The sequence below is a fragment of the Stegostoma tigrinum genome, unplaced genomic scaffold, assembly GCF_030684315.1.
Source record: "Stegostoma tigrinum isolate sSteTig4 unplaced genomic scaffold, sSteTig4.hap1 scaffold_136, whole genome shotgun sequence".
NCBI classification, from domain to species: Eukaryota; Metazoa; Chordata; class Chondrichthyes; order Orectolobiformes; family Stegostomatidae; genus Stegostoma; species Stegostoma tigrinum.
Genome location: NW_026728083.1, coordinates 547,501 through 572,167, shown reverse-complemented (window position 1 = coordinate 572,167; position 24,667 = coordinate 547,501). Strand labels below are relative to the sequence as shown.

Genomic DNA, 24,667 nt, shown 5'->3' with positions numbered 1-24,667 from the left:
GAGTCACTGCGTCCCATTCCACTGAGTCACTGCGTCCCATTCCACTGAGTCACTGCGTCCCATTCCACGCAGCCACTGCGTCCCATTTCACGCAGCCACTGCGTCCCATTTCACGCAGCCACTGCGTCCCATTTCACGCAGCCACTGCGTCCCATTTCACGCAGCCACTGCGTCCCATTTCACGCAGCCACTGCACCCCATTTCACTCAGCCACTGCACCCCATTTCACTCAGCCACTGCATCGCATTTCACTCAGCCAATGCTTTCCATTTCCCAAAGTCACAGCATCCCACATCCACAGACATGGCATCTCCTTTCCCTGTCACTGCATCCGATTTCCGTCAGTCACTGCATCCCATTTCCGTCAGTCACTGCATCCCATTTCACTCAGTCACTGCACCCCGTTGCACTCGGTCACTGCGTCCCATTCTCCTCAGTCACTGCGTCCCATTCTCCTCAGTCACTGCGTCCCATTCTCCTCAGTCACTGCGTCCCATTCTCTTCAGGCACTGCGTCCCATTCTCCTCAGGCACTGCGTCCCATTCTCCTCAGGCACTGCGTCCCATTCTCCTCAGGCACTGCGTCCCATTCTCCTCAGGCACTGCAGCCCATTTCACTCAGTCACTGCATCCCATTTCCATCAGTGACTGCATCCCATTTCACTCAGTCACTGCATCCCATTTCACTCAGTCACTGCATCCCATTTCACTCAGTCACTGCAGCGCATTTCACTCAGTAACTGCATCCCATTACCCTCAGTCACTGCTTCCCATTTCACTCAGTAACTGCATCCCATTTCACTCAGACACTGCATCCCATTTCACTCAGACACTGCATCCCATTTCCCACAGTCACTGCATCACATTTCCACCAGTCACTGCATCACATTTCACTCGGTCACTGCGTCCCATTTCACTCAGTCAATGCGTCCCATTTCACTCAGTCAATGCGTCCCATTTCACTCAGTCAATGCGTCCCATTTCACTCAGTCAATGCGTCCCATTTCACTCAGTCAATGCTTCCCATTTCACTCAGTCCCTGCCTCCCATTTCCATCAGACACTGCATCCCATTTCACTCAGTCACAGCATCCTATTTCACTCAATCACTGCAACCCGTTTCCAAAAGTCACTGCGTCTCCTTTTCTTTCAGCCACTGCATCCCATTTCATGCAGTCACTGCATCCCATTTCAATCACTCACTGCATCACATTTCCTCAGTCACTGCAACCCATTTCCATCAGACACTGCATCCCATTTCCATCAGACACTGCATCCCATTTCCATCAGACACTGCATCCCATTTCCATCAGACACTGCATCCCATTTCCATCAGACACTGCATCTCATTTCACTCAGCCACTGCATCCCATTTCACTCAGCCACTGCATCCCATTCCCATCAGCCAATACTTTCCATTTCGCTCAGTCACAGCATCCCACATCCACAGTCATGGCATCTCCTTTCCCTGTCAGTGCATCCGATTTCCGTCAGTCACTGCATCTCATTTCCCTCAGTCACTGCGCCCCATTTCACTCAGTCACTGCACCCCGTTGCACTCGGTCACTGCGTCCCATTCTCCTCAGTCACTGCGTCCCATTCTCCTCAGTCACTGCGTCCCATTCTCCTCAGTCACTGCGTCCCATTCTCCTCAGTCACTGCGTCCCATTCTCCTCAGTCACTGCGTCCCATTCTCCTCAGTCACTGCGTCCCATTCTCCTCAGTCACTGCGTCCCATTCTCCTCAGTCACTGCGTCCCATTCTCCTCAGTCACTGCGTCCCATTCTCCTCAGTCACTGCGTCCCATTCTCCTCAGTCACTGCGTCCCATTCTCCTCAGTCACTGCGTCCCATTCTCCTCAGTCACTGCGTCCCATTCTCCTCAGGCACTGCGTCCCATTCTCCTCAGGCACTGCGTCCCATTCTCCTCAGGCACTGCGTCCCATTCTCCTCAGGCACTGCGTCCCATTCTCCTCAGGCACTGCGTCCCATTCTCCTCAGGCACTGCGTCCCATTCTCCTCAGGCACTGCGTCCCATTCTCCTCAGGCACTGCGTCCCATTCTCCTCAGGCACTGCAGCCCATTTCACTCAGGCACTGCATTCCATTTCACTCAGCCACGGCGTCCCATTCCACTGAGTCACTGCGTCCCATTCCACTGAGTCACTGCGTCCCATTCCACTGAGTCACTGCGTCCCATTCCACTGAGTCACTGCGTCCCATTCCACTGAGTCACTGCGTCCCATTCCACTGAGTCACTGCGTCCCATTTCACTCACCCACTGCGTCCCATTTCACTCACCCACTGCGTCCCATTTCACTCACCCACTGCGTCCCATTTCACTCACCCACTGCGTCCCATTTCACTCACCCACTGCGTCCCATTTCACTCACCCACTGCGTCCCATTTCACCCACCCACTGCGTCCCATTTCACCCACCCACTGCGTCCCATTTCACTCACCCACTGCGTCCCATTTCACTCACCCACTGCGTCACATTTCACTCACCCACTGCGTCACATTTCACTCACCCACTGCGTCACATTTCACTCACCCACTGCGTCCCATCTCACTCAGCCACTGCCTCCCATTTCACTCAGCCACTGCCTCCCATTTCACTCAGCCACTGCCTCCCATTTCACGCAGCCACTTCCTCCCATTTCACTCAGCCACTGCCTCCCATTTCACCTCAGCCACTGACTCCCATTTCACTCAGTCACTGCCTCCCATTTCCCTCAGTCACGGCCTCCCATTTCCCTCAGTCACTGCGTCCCATTTCCCTCAGTCACTGCATCCCAGTTCACTCAGTCAATGCATCCCAGATCACTCAGTCACTACATCCCAGTTCACTCAGTCACTGCATCCCATTTCACTCAGTCACTGCATCCCATTTCCCTCAGCCACTGCAACCCATTTCCCACAGTCACTGCATCCCACTAACTTCAGTCGCAGGATCCCATTTCAAACAGACACTGCATCCCAGTTCACAGTCACTACATCCCAGTTCACACAGCCACTGCATCCCATTTCACATAGCCACTGCATCCCATTTCACACAGCCACTGCATCCCATTTCACACAGCCACTGCATCCCATTTCACACAGCCACTGCATCCCATTTCACACAGCCACTGCACCCCATTTCACACAGCCACTGCAGCTCATTTCACTCAGTCACTGCAGCTCATTTCACTCAGGCACAGCATCCCATTTCACTCAGACACTGCACCCCATTTCACTGAGACACTGCATCCCATTACCCTCAGTCACTGCATCCCATTTCCCTCAGTCACTGCATCCCATTCCACTGAGGCACAGCATCCCATTTCACTCAGCCACTGCATCCCATTTCACTCAGCCACTACATCCCATTTCCATCAGCCAATGCTTTCCATTTCACTCAGTCACTGCCTCCCGTTTCACTCACCCACTGCGTCACATTTCACTCAGCCACTGCGTCCCATCTCACTCAGCCACTGCCTCCCATTTCACACAGCCACTGCCTCCCATTTCACTCAGCCACTGCCTCCCATTTCACTCAGCCACTGCCTCCCATTTCACGCAGCCACTTCCTCCCATTTCACTCAGCCACTGCCTCCCATTTCACCTCAGCCACTGACTCCCATTTCACTCAGTCACTGCCTCCCATTTCCCTCAGTCACGGCCTCCCATTTCCCTCAGTCACTGCGTCCCATTTCCCTCAGTCACTGCATCCCAGTTCACTCAGTCAATGCATCCCAGATCACTCAATCACTACATCCCAGTTCACTCAGTCACTGCATCCCATTTCACTCAGTCACTGCATCCCATTTCCCTCAGCCACTGCAACCCATTTCCCACAGTCACTGCATCCCACTAACTTCAGTCGCAGGATCCCATTTCAAACAGACACTGCATCCCAGTTCACAGTCACTACATCCCAGTTCACACAGCCACTGCATCCCATTTCACATAGCCACTGCACCCCATTTCACACAGCCACTGCATCCCATTTCACACAGCCACTGCATCCCATTTCACACAGCCACTGCATCCCATTTCACACAGCCACTGCACCCCATTTCACACAGCCACTGCACCCCATTTCACACAGCCACTGCAGCTCATTTCACTCAGTCACTGCAGCTCATTTCACTCAGGCACAGCATCCCATTTCACTCAGACACTGCACCCCATTTCACTGAGACACTGCATCCCATTACCCTCAGTCACTGCATCCCATTTCCCTCAGTCACTGCATCCCATTCCACTGAGGCACAGCATCCCATTTCACTCAGCCACTGCATCCCATTTCACTCAGCCACTACAACCCATTTCCATCAGCCAATGCTTTCCATTTCACTCAGTCACTGCCTCCCGTTTCACTCAGTCACTGCCTCCCGTTTCACTCAGTCACTGCCTCCCGTTTCACTCAGTCACTGCCTCCCGTTTCACTCAGTCACTGCCTCCCGTTTCACTCAGTCACTGCCTCCCGTTTCACTCAGTCAATGCGTCCCGTTTCACTCAGTCAATGCGTCCCGTTTCACTCAGTCACTGCCTCCCGTTTCACTCAGTCACTGCCTCCCGTTTCACTCAGTCACTGCCTCCCGTTTCACTCAGTCACTGCCTCCCGTTTCACTCAGTCAATGCGTCCCGTTTCACTCAGTCACTGCGTCCCGTTTCACTCAGTCACTGCCTCCCGTTTCACTCAGACATTGCCTCCCATTTCCATCAGACACTGCAGCCCATTTCACTCAGCTACTACATCACATTTCACTCAGCCACTACATCCCATTTCCATCAGCCAATGCTTTCCATTTCCATCAGACACTGCAACCCATTTCGCTCAGTCACTGCATCTCCTTTCCCTCAGACCCTGCATCCTATTTCCCACAGCCACTGAATCACCTTTCCCTCAGTCACTGCATCCCATTCCACTGAGGCACAGCATCCCATTTCACTCAGTCACTGCACCCCATTTCCCTCAGTCACTGCATCCCACATCTACAGTCACTGCATCTCCGTTCCCTGTCACTACATCCGATTTCCGTCAGTCACTGCAACCCATTTCCGTCAGTCACTGCAACCCATTTCCGTCAGTCACTGAAACCCATTTCCGTCAGTCACTGCAACCCATTTCCGTCAGTCACTGCAACCCATTTCCGTCAGTCACTGCAACCCATTTCCGTCAGTCACTGCAACCCATTTCACTCAGTCACAGCGTCCCATTTCACTCAGTCACTGTATCCCATTCCCCTCAGTCACTGCATCCCATTCCACTGAGGCACAGCATCCCATTTCACTCAGCCACTGCATCACATTTCACTCAGCCACTGCATCCCATTTCACTCAGCCACTACATCCCATTTCCATCAGCCAATGCTTTCCATTTCACTCAGTCACTGCCTCCCGTTTCACTCAGTCACTGCCTCCCGTTTCACTCAGTCACTGCCTCCCGTTTCACTCAGCCACTGCATCCCATTTCCATCAGCCAATGCTTTCCATTTCCCTCAGTCACAGCATCCCACATCCACAGTCACTGCATCTCCTTTCCCTGTCACTACATCCGATTTCCTCAGTCACTGCAACCCATTTCCGTCAGTCACTGCAACCCATTTCCGTCAGTCACTGCAACCCATTTCCGTCAGTCACTGCAATCCATTCCACTGAGGCACAGCGTCCCATTCCACTCAGGCACGGCGTCCCATTTCACTCAGGCACGGCGTCCCATTTCACTCAGGCACGGCGTCCCATTTCACTCAGGCACGGCGTCCCATTTCACTCAGGCACGGCGTCCCATTTCACTCAGGAACGGCGTCCCATTTCACTCAGGAACGGCGTCCCATTTCACTCAGGAACGGCGTCCCATTTCACTCAGGAACGGCGTCCCATTTCACTCAGGCACGGCGTCCCATTTCACTCAGGAACGGCGTCCCATTTCACTCAGGAACGGCGTCCCATTTCACTCAGGAACGGCGTCCCATTTCACTCAGGAACGGCGTCCCATTTCACTCAGGAACGGCGTCCCATTTCACTCAGGAACGGCGTCCCATTTCACTCAGGAACGGCGTCCCATTTCCCTCAGTCACTGCGTCCCATTTCCCTCAGTCACTGCATCCCAGTTCACTCAGTCACTGCATCCCTGTTCACTCAGTCACTGCATCCCTGTTCACTCAGTCACTGCATCCCTGTTCACTCAGTCACTGCATCCCATTTCACTCAGTCACAGCATCCCATTTCACTCAGACACTGCACCCCATTTCACTGAGACACTGCATCCCATTACCCTCAGTCACTGCATCCCATTACCCTCAGTCACTGCATCCCATTACCCTCAGTCACTGCATCCCATTTCCCTCAGTCACTGCATCCCATTCTCCTCAGTCACTGCATCCCATTCTCCTCAGTCACTGCATCCCATTCTCCTCAGTCACTGTATCCCATTCCCCTCAGTCACTGCATCCCATTCCACTGAGGCACAGCATCCCATTTCACTCAGCCACTGCATCACATTTCACTCAGCCACTGCATCCCATTTCACTCAGCCACTGCATCCCATTTCCATCAGCCACTGCCTCCCGTTTCACTCAGTCACTGCCTCCCGTTTCACTCAGTCACTGCCTCCCGTTTCACTCAGTCACTGCCTCCCGTTTCCATCAGACACTGCCTCCCGTTTCACTCAGCCACTGCAGCCCATTTCACTCAGCCACTGCAGCCCATTTCACTCAGCCACTGCAGCCCATTTCACTCAGCCACTGCAGCCCATTTCACTCAGCCACTGCAGCCCATTTCACTCAGCCACTGCAGCCCATTTCACTCAGCCAATGCTTTCCATTTCCCTCAGTCACAGCATCCCACATCCACAGTCACTGCATCTCCTTTCCCTGTCACTACATCCGATTTCCGTCAGTCACTGCAACCCATTTCCGTCAGTCACTGCAACCCATTTCCGTCAGTCACTGCAACCCATTCCACTGAGGCACAGCATCCCATTTCACTCAGGCACGGCATCCCATTTCACTCAGGCACGGCATCCCATTTCACTCAGGCACGGCATCCCATTTCACTCAGGCACGGCATCCCATTTCACTCAGCCACTGCATCCAATTTCACTCAGCCACTGCATCCAATTTCACTCAGTCACTGGGTCCCATTTCCCACAGTCACTGCATCCCATTCCACTCAGTCACTGCAACCCATTACCCTCAGTAACAGTATCTGATTTCCCTCAGTCCCTGCATCGCATTCCATTCAGCACTGCATCCGATTTCACTCGGTCACTGCATTTCCATTCCCTCAGTCACAGCATGCCATTTCCCACAGTCACTGAATCCCCGTTCCCTCAGTCAATGCGTCACATTCCACTGAGTCACTGCATCCCATTCCACTCAGTCACAGCATCCCATTTCACTCAGCCACTGCGTCCCATTTCACTCAGTCACGGCATCCCATTTCACTCAGTCACAGCATCCCATTTCACTCAGACACTGCACCCCATTTCACTGAGACACTGCATCCCATTTCCCTCAGTCACTGCATCCCATTTCCCTCAGTCACTGCATCCCATTTCCCTCAGTCACTGCATCCCATTTCCCTCAGTCACTGCATCCCATTCTCCTCAGTCACTGTATCCCATTCCCCTCAGTCACTGCATCCCATTCCACTGAGGCACAGCATCCCATTTCACTCAGCCACTGCATCACATTTCACTCAGCCACTGCATCCCATTTCACTCAGCCACTACATCCCATTTCCATCAGCCACTACATCCCGTTTCACTCAGTCACTGCCTCCCGTTTCACTCAGTCACTGCCTCCCGTTTCACTCAGTCACTGCCTCCCGTTTCACTCAGACACTGCCTCCCGTTTCCATCAGACACTGCAGCCCATTTCACTCAGCCACTGCAGCCCATTTCACTCAGCCACTGCAGCCCATTTCACTCAGCCACTGCAGCCCATTTCACTCAGCCACTGCAGCCCATTTCACTCAGCCACTGCATCACATTTCACTCAGCCACTGCAGCCCATTTCACTCAGCCACTGCAGCCCATTTCACTCAGCCACTGCAGCCCATTTCACTCAGCCACTGCAGCCCATTTCACTCAGCCACTGCAGCCCATTTCACTCAGCCAATGCTTTCCATTTCCCTCAGTCACAGCATCCCACATCCACAGTCACTGCATCTCCTTTCCCTGTCACTACATCCGATTTCCGTCAGTCACTGCAACCCATTTCCGTCAGTCACTGCAACCCATTTCCGTCAGTCACTGCAACCCATTCCACTGAGGCACGGCATCCCATTTCACTCAGGCACGGCATCCCATTTCACTCAGGCACGGCATCCCATTTCACTCAGGCACGGCATCCCATTTCACTCAGGCACGGCATCCCATTTCACTCAGGCACGGCATCCCATTTCACTCAGGCACGGCATCCCATTTCACTCAGGCACGGCATCCCATTTCACACAGGCACGGCATCCCATTTCACTCAGGCACGGCATCCCATTTCACTCAGCCACTGCATCCAATTTCACTCAGCCACTGCATCCCATTCCACTCAGTCACTGCAACCCATTACCCTCAGTAACAGTATCTGATTTCCCTCAGTCCCTGCATCGCATTCCATTCAGCACTGCATCCGATTTCACTCGGTCACTGCATTTCCATTCCCTCAGTCATAGCATGCCATTTCCCACAGTCACTGAATCCCCGTTCCCTCAGTCAATGCGTCACATTCCACTGAGTCACTGCATCCCATTCCACTCAGTCACTGCGTCCCATTTCACTCAGCCACTGCGTCCCATTTCACTCAGCCACTGCGTCCCATTTCACTCAGCCACTGCGTCCCATTTCACTCAGCCACTGCGTCCCATTTCACTCAGCCACTGCGTCCCATTTCACTCAGCCACTGCGTCCCATTTCACTCAGCCACTGCGTCCCATTTCACTCAGCCACTGCGTCCCATTTCACTCAGCCACTGCGTCCCATTTCACTCAGCCACTGCGTCCCATTTCACTCAGCCACTGCGTCCCATTTCACTCAGCCACTGCGTCCCATTTCACTCAGCCACTGCGTCCCATTTCACTCAGCCACTGCGTCCCATTTCACTCAGCCACTGCGTCCCATTTCACTCAGCCACTGCGTCCCATTTCACTCAGCCACTGCGTCCCATTTCACTCAGCCACTGCGTCCCATTTCACTCAGTCACTGAATCCCATTTCCCACAGTGACTGCATCCCATTCCCCTCAGTCACTGTATCCCATTTCTCTCAGACACTGCATCCCATTTCCATCAGTCACTGCATCCCAATTCACTCAGGCACTGCATCCCATTTCACTCAGGCACTGCATCCCATTTCGCTCAGGCACTGCATCCCATTTCCCTCAGGCACTGCATCCCATTTCACGCAGCCACGGCATCCCATTTCACGCAGCCACGGCATCCCATTTCACGCAGCCACGGCATCCCATTTCACGCAGCCACGGCATCCCATTTCACGCAGCCACGGCATCCCATTTCACTCAGCCACTGCATCCCATTTCACTCAGTCGCTGGGTCCTATTTCCCTCCGTCACTGCGTCCCATTTCCCACAGTCACTGCATCACCTTTCCTCAGTCACACCTTGCCACTTCCCACAGTCACTGAATCACCTTTCCCTCAGTCACTGCATCCCATTCCACTGAGTGACAGCATCCCATTTCACTCAGTCACTGCACCCCATTTCACTCAGTCACTGCACCGCATTACCCTGAGTAACAGTATCCCATTTCGCGCAGTCCCTGCATCCCATTCCATTCAGCCACTGCATCCCATTTCCCACAGGCACTGCATTTCCTTTCCCTCAGTCACTGCATCGCATTTCACTCAGTCACTGCATCGCATTTCACTCAGTCACTGCATCGCATTTCACTCAGTCACTGCATCGCATTTCACTCAGTCACTGCATCGCATTTCACTCAGTCACTGCATCGCATTTCACTCAGTCACTGCATCCCATTTCACTCAGTCACTGCATCCCATTTCACTCAGCCACTGCATCCCATTTCACTCAGCCACTGCATCCCATTTCCATCAGCCAATGCTTTGCATTTCCCTCACTCACAGCATCCCACATGCACAGTCACTGCATCTCCTTTCCCTGTCACTGCATCCGATTTCCGTCAGTCACTGCAACCCATTTCCCTCAGTCACTGCATCCCGTTTCCATCAGCCAATGCTTTCCATTTCACTCAGTCACTGCCTCCCGTTTCCCACAGTCACTGCATCCCATTTCCCACAGTCACTGCATCCCATTTCTCTCAGTCCCTGCGTCCCATTTCTCTCAGTCCCTGCGTCCCATTCCATTCAGCCACTGCTTCCCATTTCACTCTGGCACTGCTTCCCATTTCACTCTGGCACTGCTTCCCATTTCACTCTGGCACTGCTTCCCATTTCACTCTGGCACTGCTTCCCATTTCACTCTGGCACTGCATACCATTTCACTCTGGCACTGCATACCATTTCACTCTGGCACTGCATACCATTTCACTCTGGCACTGCATACCATTTCACTCTGGCACGGCGTCCCATTTCAGTCAGGCACGGCGTCCCATTTCACTCAGCCACGGCGTCCCATTTCACTCAGCCACGGCGTCCCATTTCACTCAGCCACGGCGTCCCATTTCACTCAGCCTCGGCGTCCCATTTCACTCAGCCTCGGCGTCCCATTTCACTCAGCCTCGGTGTCCCATTTCACTCAGTCACTGCGTCCCATTTCACTCAGGCACTGCGGCCCAAATAACAGTCACTGCGGCCCATTTAACAGTCACTGCATCCCGTTTCCTCAGTCACTGCATCTCATTCCCCTCAGTCACTGCATCCCATTCCCCTCAGTCACTGCATCCCATTCCCCTCAGTCACTGCATCCCATTCCCCTCAGTCACTGCATCCCATTCCCCTCAGTCACTGCATCCCATTCCCCTCAGTCACTGCATCCCATTCCCCTCAGTCAGTGCGTCCCATTTCCCACAGTCACTGCATCTCTTTTCCCTGAGTCACTGCAGCCCATTTCATTCAGTCACTGCATCCCATTCCACACACTCACCGCATCCCATTTCACAGAGACACGGAATACCATTTCACACAGCCACTGCAACCCTTTACCCTCAGTCACTGCATCCCATTTCCATCAGTCACTGCATCCCATTTATCTCAGTCACTGCATCCCATTTATCTCAGTCACTGCATCCCATTTATCTCAGGCACTGCATCCCATTTCACTCAGGCACTGCATCCCATTTCACTCAGGCACTGCATCCCATTTCACTCAGGCACTGCATCCCATTTCACTCAGGCACTGCATCCCATTAGACACAGTCACTACATCCCATTAGACACAGTCACTACATCCCATTAGACACAGTCACTGCATCCCATTAGACACAGCCACTGCATCCCATTAGACACAGCCACTGCATCCCATTAGACACAGCCACTGCATCCCAGTTTACTCAGTGACTGCAACCCAGATCAGTCTCGGCATCCCGTTTCCACAGTCACTGCATCTCCTTTCACCGAGTCACTGCATCCCATTTCCATCAGACACTGCAACCCATTTCCCTCAGTCACTGCATCTCCTTTCCCTCAGACCCTGCATCCCATTTCCCACAGTCACTGAATCACCTTTCCCTCAGTCACTGCAACCCATTCCACTGAGGCACAGCATCCCATTTCACTCAGTCACTGCATCCCATTTCACCCAGTCACTGCATCCCATTTCACCCAGTCACTGCTTCCCATTTCACTCAGCCACTGCCTCCCATTTCACTCAGCCACTGCTTCCCATTTCACTCAGCCACTGCTTCCCATTTCACTCAGCCACTGCTTCCCATTTCACTCAGCCACTGCACCCAGTTTCACTCAGCCACTGCATCCCATTCCACTGAGTCACTGCATCCCATTTCACTCAGCCACTGCATCCCGTTTCCATCAGTCACTGCATCCCGTTTCCCTCAGACACTGCATCCCGTTTCACCCAGTCACTGCATCCCATTTCACTCATCCACTGCTTCCCATTTCACTCAGCCACTGCTTCCCATTTCACTCAGCCACTGCGTCCCATTTCACTCAGCCACTGCGTCCCATGTCACTCAGGCACTGCGTCCCATGTCACTCAGGCACTGCGTCCCATGTCACTCAGGCACTGCATCCCATTTCACTCAGCCACGGCATCCCATTTCACGCAGCCACGGCATCCCATTTCACGCAGCCACGGCATCCCATTTCATGCAGCCACAGCATCCCATTTCACTCAGCCACAGCATCCCATTTCACTCAGCCACAGCATCCCATTTCACTCAGTCACTGGGTCCTATTTCCCTCCGTCACTGCGTCCCATTTCCCACAGTCACACCTTGCCATTTCCCACAGTCACTGAATCACCTTTCCCTCAGTCACTTCATCCCATTCCACTGAGTGACAGCATCCCATTTCACTCAGTCACTGCACCCCATTTCACTCAGTCACTGCAACGCATTACCCTGAGTAACAGTATCCCATTTCGCTCAGTCCCTGCATCCCATTTCACTCAGTCACTGCATCTCATTTCCCACAGTCACTGCATACCCATTACCCTCAGTCACTGCATACCCATTACCCTCAGTCACAGCATCCCGTTCCCACAGGCACTGCATTTCCTTTCCCTCAGTCACTGCGTCCCATTTCACTCAGTCACTGCGTCCCATTTCACTCAGCCACTGCGTCCCATTACCCTCAGTTACTACATCCAATTTCCCACACTAACGGCATCCCATTTCCCTCAGTCACTGCACCCCATTTCACTCAGTCACTGCACCCCATTTCACTCAGTCACTGCACCCCATTTCACTCAGTCACTGCACCCCATTTCACTCAGTCACTGCACCCCATTTCACTCAGTCACTGCATCCCATTTCACTCAGTCACTGCGTCCCATTTCACGCAGTCACTGCATCCCATTTCCCACAGTCACTGCATCCCCATTACCCTCAGTCGCAGCATCCCGTTTCCACAGGCACTGCACTTCCTTTCCCTCAGTCACTGCATCCCATTTCACGCAGTGACTGAATTCCATTTCACTCAGCCACTGCATCCCATTTCCCTCCGTCACTGCGTCCCATTTCCCACAGTCACTGCATCACCTTTCCTCAGTCACAGCTTGCCACTTCCCACAGTCACTGAATCACCTTTCCCTCAGTCACTGCAACGCATTACCATGAGTAACAGTATCCCATTTCGCTCAGTCCCTGCATCCCACTCCATTCAGCCATGCATACCATATCACTCAGTCACTGCATCCCATTTCCCACAGTCACTGCATACCCATTACCCTCAGTCACAGCATCCCATTTCCACAGGCACTGCATTTCCTTTCCCTCAGTCACTGCATCCCATTTATCTCAGTCACGGCATCCCATTTCGCGCAGTGACTGAATTCCATTTCCCTCAGTAACTGCATCTCATTCCCCTCAATAACAGTATCCCATTTCTCTCAGTCCCTGCGTCACATTCTATTCAGTCACTGCATCCCATTTCCCTCAAGCACTGCATCCCATTTCACTCAGCCACGGCATCCCGTTTCACTCAGTCACTGTGTCCCATTTCCCTCCGTCACTGCGTTCCATTTCCCACAGTCACTGCATCTCCTTTCCTCAGTCACAGCATGCCATTTCCCACAGTCACTGAATCACCTTTCCCTCAGTCAATGCGTCACATTTCACTCAGGCACTGCATCCCATTTCACGCAGCCACTGCATCCCATTTCACTCAGCCACTGCATCCCATTTCACGCAGCCACTGCATCCCATTTCACGCAGCCACTGCATCCCATTTCACGCAGCCACTGCATCCCATTTCACGCAGCCACTGCATCCCATTTCACGCAGCCACTGCATCCCATTTCACGCAGCCACTGCATCCCATTTCACGCAGCCACTGCATCCCATTTCACGCAGCCACTGCATCCCATTTCACTCAGCCACTGCATCCCATTACCCTCAGTTACGACATCCAATTTCCCACACTAACGGCATCCCATTTCCCTTAGTCACAGTATCCCATTTCTGACAGACACTGCATTCCATTTCAATCAATCACTGAATCCCAATTCACTCAGTCCCTACATCCCATTTCCCACAGTGACTGCATCCCATTTCCCTCAGTCACTGCATCCCATTTCCCTCAGTCACTGCATCCCATTTCACTCTGGCACTGCATCCCATTTCACTCTGGCACTGCATCCCATTTCCACAGGCACTGCATCTGCTTTGCCTCAGTCACTGCATCCCATTTCCATCAGTCACTGCATCCCATTTCACTCAGGGACTGCATCCCCTTTAACGGATACAGTGAATCCTACTCAACTGAGACAGTGCATCCCATTTCCATCAGTCACTGCATCCCATTTATCACAGTCACTGCATCCCATTTCCATCAGTCACCTCAAACCATTTCACTCGGCCACTGCAGCCCATTTCACTCGGCCACTGCAGCCCATTTCACTCGGCCACTGCAGCCCATTTCACTCGGCCACTGCAGCCCATTTCACTCGGCCACTGCAGCCCATTTCAACTCGGCCACTGCAGCCCATTTCACTCGGCCACTGCAGCCCATTTCACTCGGCCACTGCAGCCCATTTCACTCGGCCACTGCAGCCCATTTCACTCGGCCACTGCATCCCATTTCACTCGGCCACTGCATCCCATTTCACTCGGGCACTGCATCCCATTTCACTCAGTCACTGCATCCCAGTTCACACAGTCACTGCATCTCATTTCACTCATTCAATGCTTCACATTACACTCACTGAGAGCGTCCCATTTCCCTCAATCACTGCGTTCCATGGTCCTCAGTCACTGCATCCCATTCCCATAATTCACTGCATCCCATTACCCTCAGTCACTGCATCCCATTACCCTCAGTCACTGCATCCCATTACCCTCAGTCACTGCATCCCATTACCCTCAGTCACTGCATCCCATTACCCTCAGTCACTGCATCCCATTACCCTCAGTCACTGAATCCCATTACCCACAGTCACTGCATCCCATTACCCACAGTCACTGCATCCCATTACCCACAGTCACTGCATCCCATTACCCACAGTCACTGCATCCCCATTCCCTCAGTCACCGCATCCCATTTCCACCAGTCACCGCATCCCATTTCCATCAGTCACCGCATCCCATTTCCATCAGTCACCGCATCCCATTTCACTCGGTCACTGCAGCCCATTTCACTCAGTCACTGCAGCCCATTCCCCACACTCAGCGCATCCCAATTCACAGAGACACGGCCTTCCATTTCACTCAGCCACTGCAACCCATTTCCGTCAGTCACTGCATCCCATTTCCGTCAGTCACTGCACCCTATTTCCATCAGTCACTGCACCCTATTTCCATCAGTCACTGCACCCTATTTCCATCAGTCACTGCACCCTATTTCCATCAGTCACTGCACCCTATTTCCATCAGTCACTGCACCCTATTTCCATCAGTCACTGCACCCTATTTCCATCAGTCACTGCACCCTATTTCCATCAGTCACTGCATCCTATTTCCATCAGTCACTGCATCCTATTTCCATCAGTCACTGCATCCCATTTCCATCAGTCACTGCATCCCATTTCCATCAGTCACTGCATCCCATTTCCATCAGTCACTGCATCCCATTTCCATCTGACACTGCATCCAATTTCCATCAGTCACAACATCCCATTTCACGCAGTCACTGCAACCCATGTCCCGCAGTCACTGCATCCTATTTGCATCAGTCACTGCATCCCATTTCCATCAGTCACTGCATCCCATTTCCATCAGTCACTGCATCCCATTCCAATCAGTCACCTCAACCCATTTAACTCAGTCACTGCATCCCAGTTCACACAGTCACTGCATCTCATTTCACTCATTCAATGCTTCACATTACACTCACTGAGAGCGTCCCATTTCCCTCAATCACTGCGTTCCATTGTCCTCAGTCACTGCGTCCCATTTCCCACCGTAACTGCATCTCCTTTCGTCAGTCACTGCATCTCATTACCCTCAGTCACTGCATCCCATTTCCATAGGTCACAGCATCCTATTACCCTCAGTCAATGCATCCCTTTTCTCTCAGTCACGGCATCCCATTTCACTGAGTCACTGCATCCCATTTCACTGAGTCACTGAATCGCATTTGTTGTTCTCACTTGAATGCATTGGTCATGAATCTCCTCCAATGGCTGGTCATGTATTTCCAATGCAAAATTTTACCAAGTTTTGATTTTCAATTTTGATTACATGTGTTTCCTCTATTCTGTAAGATGCTGCAATAAACTCAAATTTGACAAATCATAATTCAACCACCATTACCTACAGAGTTAATTTAATCAAACAGATCCAATTAGAATTGTCACATTCCCAAATCCTGATTCTCGTTTTTCTCATTATGGGCCACAAGTTTCAGAAAAAAGACACTTAGAGTCAGAGAGATGTACAGTCGGGAAACTGATCCTTTGGCCCAATTTGTCTATGTTGACCAGATATCCTAAATTAATTTAGTCCCATTTGCCAGCATTTGGCCCATATTCCTCTCAACCCGTCTTATTCATATACCCACCCACATGCCTTTTAAACGTACAAGCCTCCACCACTTCCTCTGGCAGCTCATTCCATACATGCACCACTATGAAAAAAATCCGGTCCATTTTAAATCTTCCCTCTCTCATTTTTAACCTATTCCCTCCAGTTATGGATTCCAGCAACCCGGGGAAAAGATCTTGGCTGTTCGCTCTATCCACGTCCCTCGTAATTGTATAATCTTCTATATGGTCAGCCCTGAACTCCAAAGTTCCAAGAAATAGCTGCCTGTTCAAGCCCACGGTATACCTCCAACCTCCGATGCTCGTAACATCCTTGTAGATCTTCTCTGAACCCTTTCAAGTTTACAACATACAACAATATGGCGCAGAACAGGCCCCTTCGGCCCTCAATGTTGCGCCGACATCCTTCCTCTCGCAAGGAGACCAAAATCGATTGCAGTATTCCAAAAGCAGCCGAATCAATGTCCAAAATGGCTGCTAAGTGATCTCCCAACTCCTATACTCAATGCACTGACCGATAAAGGCGAGCACACCAAATGTCTCCTTCATATCCTTTCTACCGGTGGCTGTACTTTGATGGAACTACGAAACTGCACTCCAGCGTCTCTTTATTCAGCAACACTCCCCACAACCTTCAGTGGAAACGTGCTGCCCTGATTTGCCTTTCCAAAATGTAGCACCTCACATTTGGCTAACCTCAACTCCATCTGCCACTCCTCAGTTCATTGGCCCTTGTCAATGTCCCATTGCATTCTGAGGTGACCTTCTTGGCTGGCTACTACACCTTCAATCATTGGGATACTTACTAACCACACCTTCTATTTTCATGTCCAAATCATTGCATCACTTCAACTCCCCCTCCCACTCCCTGAACGACATGTCCATCCTGGGCCTCTTCCAGTGTCACAACCACACCACCCAGAAACTGGAGGAGCAGCACCTCATATTCCGCCTCGGGAGCTCCAACTCAATAGCCTCAATGTGGACTTGGCCACCCTCAAAATCTCCCCACCCGCCAGCCTCATCCCAAGACAAGTTCCTCCCCTCATCCCCGCCTCCATGACCTGTCCGCCTTCTCTCCCACCTATCCACTCCTCCCACCTCACTGACCAACTCCCACCACTGCTTGAAATTATTCTTCTTTTCACACTTCATCAGCTCGATGTTATTTCTAAAATCTATTTTCCAATTGTTGGAAAAAGTGAGATAAAGAGAAGTAAAAGAAGTTACATTCTTACCACTCGGGAAATCTCTGAATATTCTTCTGTTGAAAGGCCGCCAAGGAACGATGCAATTCTTTTGTCACAAACGCTGTGAGGGAGACATCTTTTTCGGTTCCACTAACTCCACCCTAAGGAAGACAAACCCACGTAACATATCTGGTGACTTAAAACATACTCTATTGTTGCCCAAGTTGGAGAGCTGGATGAACACAGCAGGTCAAGCAGCATCAGAGGAGCAAGAAAGCTGATGTTTCGGGACGAGACCCTACTTCAGAAAATTGGCGCTGGAGAATCTGAGATAACAAGGTGTAGAGCCGGATGATACTGCTTGGCCTGCTGTGCTCATCCAGCTTTACACCTTCTCATCTCAGATTCTCCAGCATCTGCAGTTCCTACTACCTCTATTGTTGACCTTTCACTTTACTGAACTAATATGAGCCAGTAGTTTTGTTTAGGCTCACGTAATCTTACGCTTATTGGCCTGCACAAAATCCTGAATTAATTTTGATCGACTGACGGGAGGAGATGAATTTTATAGAAATTTTTGTTTTCTACCAATTTGCAGAGGGCATCGTGGGCGATTGAAGGACAGTGTTATTATCCTCCAGGTCTGCGGACTGCATCGTTACCAACTTGCCCATTTGCATATACATACAATATTCATTATTTAGCAATAAAACATAATAAACCAATACTGCATACTAAAAACAACCCTCACATATCAATGGAAATTTAAATATTTATCATAGAGTTTGAAGAATTGAATTCAATGATACAAAGCAAAAACCAGTGAAGATGAGTGCAGTTGGTCAGCACTTTTGCCACTAAGTGGAGGTTGGCAGTTTGAGGCCACCCAGGAACAAGCAAGCTCTGTCTAACTCCAACGGCAGCACGGTGGCTCAGTGGTTCGCACTGCTGACTCACAGCGCCAGGGACCCAGGTTCGATCCCACCGTTGGGCGATCTTCTGTGCGGAGTTTGTACATTCTGCCCATGCCTGCATGGGTTCCTGCTGGGTGCTCTGGTTTCCTCCCACAGTCCAAAGATGTGCAGGCTAGGTGTATGGGCCATGCCAAACTTGCCTATTGTGTTTAGGGATGTGTAGATTAGGTGTGTTAGTCATGGGAAATGTAGGGTTACTGAGGAAAGGGTCGAGGGTGGGTCAGGGTGAGATGCTCTTCGGAGGGTGGCCGTGGACTTTTTGGGTCAAAAGGGGCTTGTTTCCACACCGTAGGGATTCTATGATATGGAAGTATCTTTTGAAGTGGACATTCATGGGTATGCTGTGACAGAGACCTTGAAATACTGCACAACAAATATTTGGAACTAGACTGTCAATTCAGACATAGCATCAAAAAGGTCATGGAAGTTGTCACCGATATTAAGCAGGATTGATGAAAATCCAGCAGGAAATGGTGTCAAAAGGCTCAGTATCTTTTATTCATCTCCAGTTATTTTGTCCAGGGCACTGGATGCTGGCAGGATTGAAACATTTAAGAAATGCTTCACAAATCACATATAAGGACCTGCACATCTTTGAACAATGAGAGGAAGCTGCAGCACTTGGCAGAAGCCCCTCGCAGACGCGGGGAGGACATGTCAATTCCACACAGATCGTTACCCAAGACTGGAATCTCAATTGGCTCCCCAGTGCATGAGCAGCTCTAACCACTGAGCAACTACCTTGCCCAGAAGGAGTTTTATAAGCGCATACATTATTTCCATGAAGACAGATCCAATCCTCTATGTCCAATCAAAATAACATATTGTAGATATCATGACAACAATCATAAATGATTTTGAATTGGTAAATCAAAAATAATTAAAATTGTTTCCAAGCCTAAATACTAGATAAGGTGTAGTTAAGATGAATAGTGCAACAACAAAAAGGCCATATTTTATGTGACGACCGGTAACACTTGAAAACTTGCAACAATATAGTCACCAGAAGAGATCTGAAGTGGCTTGATGGTGCACTCCATCAGACACTGGAATGAAACTCCAAAGATCACAAATTCTCCTTCAATACCATGTTATAACAGTGACTGCATAAACCTGTGTTTATGGGCCTGACTGGAAACCCACACAACATGCATAAACAAAAAAATAATCTAAGGTGATAGGAGAAATAAATGTATGTATGCAACGTCTTTGAAAAGCAATTATCTGTAGTGGATGCAAGCCCATAAGGAATTTCGTTTCGCAGATTATATTCATTTGCACTGCAGGTCATGCCAGTCAGAATCAGTTTTCGTTTCATGACAGATAACTAAAATGTCCATTACAATGAACTTTGGTTGATCAGAAGATTTTAAGTAAGGACTATGTCTTGTGTGAGCTGACGGCATTAGGGGATGGAGAAGGTACATGCACTGCTGGCATCTTGACACCATTGAATGAGCAAGCGTGGACGCAAAGGTTGTAACAGGTAACAATTGTACAGGCAATATCTTTTGAGCTCCTTCCGAGCAAGCCTGTAATACTCTAAAGCTGTGCTAGACCCTCACTTCCTCCACCTTACGTACGCTGCCTTTTTCTTTTTGACAAGAAGCACCTCTGTACCAGTCATCCAAGGTTCCTTAATCTTACCCCTTCTTACCTGTCTCAGAGGAACAAATTTATACATCACTCGCAACAACTGCTCCTTGAACAGTCTCCACATGTCTGCTGTGCCCTTTCTGTGGAACAATTGCTCCCAATCTGTACTTCCCAACTCCTGTCTGATAGCGTTATAGTTTCCTTTACCCCAGTGAAATATCTTCCCCTGGTAACTGCTCCTTTCCCTTTCCACGGCTATGGTAAATGTGAGGCTGTTGTGGTCACTGTTGCCAAAGTGCTCTCCCACCACGAGATCTGACACCTGTCCTGGTTCATCGCCGAGCACCAAATCCAAAAGGCCTCCTGCCTCGTTGGCCTGTCCACATACTGAGTCAGGAAACCCTCCTGAACACACCTGACAAAAACGGCTCCATCCAAACCATCTGCACTAAGGAGGTTTCAATCTATATTGGGAAAGTTGAAGTCACCCATAACAACAACCCTGCTACGTTTGCACTTTTCAACAATCTGCCGGCCAATGAGTTCTTCGATCTCCCGCCTGATATTTGGGGTCTGTAGAAAACCCCCAGTGAAGTGACTGCTGCCTTGCTGTTCCGAACTTCCACCCACACTGACTCAGTCGACAAACCTTCCTTGGCAACCTCAGCCCATACCACCACAGTAGACGAGTCCTCAAAGGTTCTTTCATCCGCCATTATACTGTCCTTGACCAACAAGGCCACACCTCCCCCTCTTTTACCACCTTCCCAGACCTTAATGAAAGATCTAAACCCAAGAACCTGCAACATCCATTCCTGACCCTGCTCTATCCATGCCTCCGGAATGGCCACAACATCGAAGTCCCAGGTACCGATCCAAGCTGCAAGCTCACCTACATTATTCCGGATACTCCCGGCATTAAAGTCGTCACACTTCAATCCAGCTTGCTGTCTGCCAGCACACTTCTGTGACAGTGAGGTCCTGACCATGTCCTCCCTACGCTCATCCTCCTGTGTACTAGGACTACACCTCAGTTTCCCATCCCCCTTCTGAGCTCGTTTAAATCCACCCAAATGGGACTAGCCAATTTCCCACCCAGGATATTCGTGCCCCTCTGGTTCAAGTGGAGACCGTCCTGTTTGTACAGGTACCACCTTCCCCAGAACGAGCCCCAATTGTCCATGTACCTGAAGCCCTCCCACCTGCACCATCCCTGCAGCCACGTCTTCAGCTGAAATCTCTCCATGTTCTTTGCCTCGCCTCCACGTGGTACGGGTGACAAACCAGTGACGACCACGCTGTTTGTTCTCGCTCTCAGCTTCCACCCTCACTCCCTCAAATCCTGCCTGACATCCCAATCACTCTTTCTACCTACATCGTTGGTGCCTACGTGGACCACGACTTGGGGCTGGTCAACCTCTCCCCTCAGGACCCTAAACACATGATCCGAGACATCACGGACCCTGGCACCTGGTAGGCAACACACCAATCGTCAGTCTCTTTCGTTCCCAGCAAATCTTCTATCAGTCCTTCTAACTAATGAGTGAGTCCCCAATGACTATCACTCTCTTCCTATCCCCGCTTCCCTTCTGTGCAAGAGGGACAGACTCTGTGCCAGAGACCTGCACCCTACTGCGTACCCCTGATCAGTCGTCCCCCGGAACAGTACCCAAAACGGTATACTTATTTTTCAGGGGAACGACCACAGGGGAAGGTTAGTCAAGCTACACCGGGTAAACGTGCATTTTTGGCTGAAGAAACATGTGTTTCAATGTGAGCTAATGGAAGAAGCCATGGAGTCAAAGCTAAACATTTCGACAATAAGACAACCATTCTTAAAAGCAGCATACAGCGTGAAAAAGAAATGAGCTGCTTTAATATCCACTTAAAATTTATGTGGAATATCAGATGGAATTTTCTTATTGACTCCATTGTGCAATCATGTCGAGCTAAAAATGTTAACTGCATTAATTAATACTAACCAGAAACGGACTTTGTAGGAAATGGTTTGACGATTTTCTGTATCTGGAACATCCCTTTTCCTTCTCGAACGAAGATCGTACCAACCTATGGTACCAAACTGTGAGTCACATAATCTTTAAATTCCTCATCAAAACAGTCTCATCGTGTGGTTCTGTGCAATAAAAGAGAAAGAATAAACATGTTTCCCACAATTTTGCTGATGTTTACGAACAGAATGCCAAATTCAAAAAGTTTGAGCTGGCATGTCTGCTTCCTCCAGCCTGTTGAAACTGTTCCATTCAATGTGAAATTTGTGATAAGTTTTAGCACACAGGTCTATTTGATCTGTGCCACCACCTTCTATTAGTCATACATGCTTTCCCCCTCTTGAAGTGTTCAATGAGATTTTGATTTTAAATCTTATTGTCATATTCTTTTGATTCTCAATCATCAATGAATCTGATGTCGCCGCCATTCCATGCAGTGCACAGCACGTCAAACAGGAGTCTTACTCTTGCCAGGAGCACTGAGGTAGTATGGGGTCATAACTGTCTCATAGTTCGGAATGAAATTCTATATACAGGGTTATGCAGAGTCATGCAGTTAATTTTATTTGACATGCTATTTCTTTTCTTCACAATTATGCTGGATTTAAAGTGATCTTCACCCTCATTTAAAATGAATCCAATATCCAACCATCTGTAAAACTGGCAAATCCAAATTTTAATTGGAGTTTAGTGTTTCACAAATATATTACTTTTTAAAAAAGTATATTCGAGTCAACATTAACATTTCATTCCCCGACACCGGGTGAACTTACTTTCAAACTCCAATTTTCCTTTGGTGTTAACGGAGAGGTGAGCCTTTTTGCAAGCACCGAAAGTCTGCACCAGTTTATGCTAAAACCTGCGGAACTGTAAGTTTCACAAATATGTTCCTATTAAACACTAATTCCTATTGAAGCAGTATGAAGCTAAATTCGTTCAACAGGGCAGCAAAACGGTCAAGATTTTAAAAGCAAGCAACTATTTTGAAGTCACTCTTCGAACTAAATTCCATCTTGGTGTGTGAGAGTCCATAGGTTCCTCACTCTCAAAGAACCATTCAAACTGTCATGCAATTACTGAAACAAGACAGACTAAAAACATCAATGTTAACAGTCACTAAGATTTTGACAGTGATGTGGAATTCGTATTCAATGCACGCTGGGGAAAATCTGTTCCAATCTGGATAGTAGTCACTTATCACCATCCCACCTACCTTCCCCAGCACCTCCTCCCCCTCCACACTGTTTGTTTCTGAGCTCCCTTCCACCCTCCATTTCTGAGGAAGGGTCCTGACCCAAAACCTCAACTTTCTTGAGCCTCTGATGCTGCCTGCCCTGCTGTGTTCCTCCAGCTCCACAATGTGTTATCTCAGACACCAACATTGGCAGTTCTTACTATCTGGATAACTCATTCTCACCTTGCAACAAGTGATTTCTCGTCATTTTCTTTTCAGATGACGCATGTACATGTATATACATAAATATACATATTGCACTTTCATGCCTGAACCACTAACCGAGAGGATATTTTAAAAGAGTCTCTTCATATCTGCATGAAAGAGAAATCATCAAGGTCATAACTTTCATTTTAGGAATAACTCGAACATTCAAAGTACTCACAGTCAGTGTCCCATTTCCTTGACCAGTCAATTTGATGTGAATCTTTCTTCCAAGTGGAAACTATAACAACAATTATATTTGAGAATCAAACTCTTCATTGCATCACCAATATTTCCTTGTCTGTTTGAAACATAACATAATAAAATAATCATGGACAGATTGGCCAACAGTGAAATTTAACGTGTGTTCCGGCAACTGAAAATCACAACCACTGAAGTGATCTTTAAAAAGCTGTTGTCATACAACAGAGCACTTTTTGAGATGCAGTGATGAACATACTTCCTGAGATGCAAATAATATATGCCAAATTAATTCCAAAGAATACCTTTACAATTAAAAAGAAGCTAAAAATCTCTTTACATTGTGATACTTGTCAGATTGCTATTAGTCAATGGAAATCGTTCAGAACAATTATTTATTCCCAGATGAAAAGGAAGGGTACACATTTCATTTTCACATCTTATCCAAGAGAAAAAAAAACACCTTCATGAATGCATTGTCAAACAAGAAGACTCACAAAATAAGTCATTTGGCCCATTGAATTTCCTCCACCATTCGGTGAGATCATGGTTGATCTCATCACATTTATCATGACACAACATTTCCACCAAACCCTTCTTATAGCTGATACATTCCGATCCAAGTAACATCCTGGTAAATCTCTGTTTCTGGGCCATGCCTTGTCTTTCTAAATATTTTTTCAG

At 49.5% G+C, this 24,667-nt stretch overlaps 1 long non-coding RNA gene across 1 annotated transcript in view; it reads right to left on the bottom strand.

Annotated features, from left to right (window-relative positions):
• The window catches only part of LOC132207728 (uncharacterized), a 216,774-nt gene extending 192,749 nt beyond the window's left edge, over window positions 1-24,025 (bottom strand). The window contains exons 1-3 of the long non-coding RNA XR_009443755.1: window positions 23,964-24,025; window positions 22,318-22,469; window positions 17,814-17,926 (exon numbers count right to left, since the gene is read on the bottom strand). This is a non-coding gene — a long non-coding RNA (uncharacterized LOC132207728). The remainder of the gene's footprint in view (window positions 1-17,813; window positions 17,927-22,317; window positions 22,470-23,963) is intronic.
• Between the last annotated feature and the right edge of the window lie 642 nt (window positions 24,026-24,667).